The sequence below is a fragment of the Carlito syrichta genome, unplaced genomic scaffold (genome assembly GCF_000164805.1).
Source record: "Carlito syrichta isolate Samal-C Ts95f unplaced genomic scaffold, Tarsius_syrichta-2.0.1 Scaffold304658, whole genome shotgun sequence".
NCBI lineage: Eukaryota > Metazoa > Chordata > Mammalia > Primates > Tarsiidae > Carlito > Carlito syrichta.
In genome coordinates, this window is record NW_007248754.1 from 91342 (window position 1) to 95222 (window position 3881).

At 42.9% G+C, this 3881-nt stretch overlaps 1 pseudogene; it reads right to left on the reverse strand.

Annotated features, from left to right (window-relative positions):
* Positions 1-2577: 2577 nt before the first annotated feature.
* LOC110595833 lies at positions 2578-2956 on the reverse strand (annotated as a pseudogene).
* Between the last annotated feature and the right edge of the window lie 925 nt (positions 2957-3881).

Below are 3881 nucleotides of genomic sequence, written 5' to 3' on the forward strand. Positions count from 1 at the left end.
CCAGCGAGTCCCGTAGCCTTTTTCCCGGTCCCTTTGTCTAAAGGCCCCAGTGTTCCGGGTCTTTTGTTCTCACACAGACTCCCATTTGAGATTTAAAGAAAAACAAGTGCCGCCTCTCCTCGCGCCCTCTGGTGTCCCCATGAGGTCTAACCAGACAAAACCCACACAGATCACAGCTGTTTTCACAGGCGCTCTGACCACATGATGCCTGGACACCATGTCTGGAATCTTGGAGGAAGGAATCACCTGCCAACAAGCAAAGGCAGGCTTGTTCTTTGGAACCTAATCAGCACCTGTAAGTACGGATACTGGTGAAAACAAAATTTAAAGCAGCATTAAGGAAATGGTCCATGGAACACACGGCTGCTCTCTCGCGCCGCCAGTAAGGGTCGAGAGGCAGGGAACTGGGAAGAAAGAAGTTTATTTCTGAATTCGGCGAGACAAGCCGGTGTAGATCCCAAGGCCAGCTCAGCTCCTCAGATTTTACAGTCTGTATTTATAAGCAAACACATTGAGGCTTGGTATTTGTGAGCATCAAGCTGCACGACTTAAAAAGCATTCTATAACGTTGCAATTATAATTGCATTTCGTCAATTATAACTCACTGTCTGCATATTTGGGGTGCATATTACCGGGAACCTGTAACTTCCATTTATCAGTAACTCTAAGCAAAGGTGTTAGCGGAACTTACTACAAAGTAAAGTATTATTCACTGTGATACATCACTAGCCAATGGGTACAACAAAACAAAAGAGTGTATTGGTTACAGTTACAAGATTAGTGTAACAAGTCAGTTCTGAAAGCATTTGCAATAACTTTCTAGGTTCTAAAACTAAGAGAGTCAAGTTTAGTTCTATAAGTACAACAGAAATCAATACTTTGAATCAATTGCAAATAAATTAGGTGAAAAGGACCTGGATACCCAGCTTTTAACTTGACTGCTGATAATGATTTCTGCAACTGTGAGCTTTATCAATATGCGAGAGTTGACACTGAAGGCCCCCTTGTCTATAATCTACTTCACTGTGGTGCGTTTTTCATCAAACTGTGTATTTGTATTTTATTTTTGAGTCAGGGTCTTACTCTGTTGCCCCGGCTGGAGTACAGTGGCATGATCATGGCTCACTGCAGCCTCAACTTCTTGGGCTCAGGCGATCCTTCCCCCTCAGCCTTCCAAGTAGCTGAGACTACAGGCTGATGTCACCAAGCCTGATTTATTTTTTGATTTTTTTTTGTACAAATAAGGTTTTGCTATATTGCCTAGGCTGATCTGGAACTCCCGAGGAAGCTCAAGCAATCCTCCCACCTTGGCCTCCCAAAATGCTGGGATTACTGGTATGAGCCACCACATCTGGCCAAACTGTATTTTTAAAGGTTACATTTCCACTAAACAAACAAACAACCCTCTTCTTCCCCTAAAAACCAATATAGATGGAAAATATTTTTATTTTTCACTTAAATGTTTGATTGATAGAATCCCAGGCACTACAGTTTTATTTGAACAGGTATTTATCTTTTTATTTATTTATTTTTGGTAGAGGCAGGTCTCACTGTGTTGCTCAGCCTAGTCTCAAACTCCTGGGCTCAAGCGATTCTCCTACCTCGGCCTCCCAAAGCACTGGGATACAGGTGTGCGCCGCCGGGCCAAACCTAGAACAGGCATTTCATGCACAAAGAACAAAATTTAGAGAGTACCAAAAGGTATATGGAGGATAAAGTCTCTCTCCACCCCTAACTCACGGTTCTCTTGAGGAGTGTCAGGATTGCTCTGGCTGCTCAGCAAGGCCACCAGGGTCTCTGGGTTCTTCCTTTCTTCTTGGTCTTTCTTCTCTGCAGTCCTTACCATGTTGTCACTTTGTGGCTTTAAAGTAGCTGCTGCAGCCATCCTACCACCTTCTAGGCTAGAGCAGAAGGGAGGAAGCGGCCCCAGCGAGCATTCCTTTTGAGCTTGTCCCTTTCAACAGGAAGAAAGCCTTCCTAGTGGAATTCTGGCTATTGTTTTTCTGTTTCATTAACCACTACTGGGCCACAAGGAGGCTGGAAAAGTGACTGTCAGGCAAAAGAAATGGAATGGATAGTGATTCTAACACTGTTTTAAAATATTTGAGTGTTCTGTGCTGTTTTTATGAACTAAAATATTCGTATGGCAGTGTTTTTTTTCTTAATCCAACAGTGATGTTTTAATCATTTTCATGTCAGGAGCTATGTCCAGAAATTATCATTTCAAATCAAACAAAGTTGCATCACATGTTTTGAAAGCATTCTGACCGCATGCTTCTTTTCTTTTTAAATCCTCCCAAGCCATCTTATCATTATTATTATTATTCTTTAGGATTGTGTTACTTGATTTTATTTTACACTAGGTGGTGGGCACAAAGCAATCTTCCTTAATAAAGTTGACAATTAGCTTCACTCAGAACATTTTTAATAAAGCACATTTTTAAAAAAGTATTCATCTTACAAATTGTTCTGCAATGCAAACATACAATAGGTTGGAGAACAACGTTTGGAAAACAAAAACCAATGTAAAAAGACAGACTAAAACAAGAACGGTACAGATTTAATACAGCTCAGATTTTATAGCTTTCTTACTGCATCATCAGTATCAAATCTGTTCCTTCAGCTGGCTCCACTGCTCTGGATTTAAAGAAATACCTTTTCTTCCCGGTTTCATTTCACCTTCTGGGTCCATCCATTATTCTCTAATATCAATTAGAACTTTCCCTGTAAAGTCCTGAATGCTAACATACCGCATTTTCCCGATTTTTGAAACATGTCATCTCTGCCACTGCCGCTCTGTTCGGAAGATGACAGAGCTCTTCAAGTTTCACCAGTCTTTTGCTTCTTTACAGGTTTTTCTGGAGCAACTGCTTTTTCCTCTTTAGCTTTTTGTCGACCTCACTGTCAGAATAGCTGCCAAAGAACTTGAAGAAACAAGTTCCTTTGATTTAGGCATTGCTCTGCTCCTGCGGTCGAACTCGCTCCTCTCTTGCTTGCGACGGACCCAAACCATCTTACTTTTCCTCATTACTAAAGAGGTTGAGCATCTTTTAATGTCTTTTTTTGATTCTTTCATTTTTCTATCTGGTAGTTGTGGGGCACAGTTCAGGGTTAGGTATCCAAATGTTTGCTATGCAGCTACCCTTGTTGATGAGGTGTGCACCCCCATCTTTTCATGTTTATCTGTCATTTGTATTTTCCCCAGAGCTAGTCTGGGTCTCGGTTTTCTTTAGTTTTCTGGCAGAGTCATTTTAGAATGAAAGGTGTCAGGGAACAACATGAGCAGTATTGATGTCATCATCATTTTAGCATCACAAAGGAAACCATATTTCCCAATGTGCTTGTGACAACCCCAGTTTGCACCTGTTGCCCTGGTGTGTGTGTGTATGTGTGTGTGTGTTAAGTTGGAGTCTCACTCTGTCGCTCAGGCTGGAGGGCAGTGGCATGTTTACGGCCACCACAGCCTCAACCTACTGGGCTCAGGCGATCCTTCCACCTCAGCCTTCCAAGTAGCTGGAACTACAGGCACACACCACCACACCCAGCTAATTTTTTGATTTATGGTAGAGATGAGGTCTTGCCAAGTTGCCCAGCCTGGTCTCGAACCTGTGGGCTCAGGCAATCCTCTCACCTCGGCCTCCCAAAGTGCTGGGATTATAGGTGTGAGCCACTGCGCCCGGCCCCCTGGTGTGTTTTATAGTGGCACTCCGTCACTCTCAAAAGTGTCCCTATTTGGGTGAAAAGCGATATGGTCATTTGTTACCTGAAACACACGTCCAAACACCACTGTTGCTGTTTTGCTCTAGTGTCTCATTCAGTAGGTGCGGATCGCCATGAAGGCGGGGAGTTGGGCTGCTTTCTTCACCATTGTTTCCCCAGAA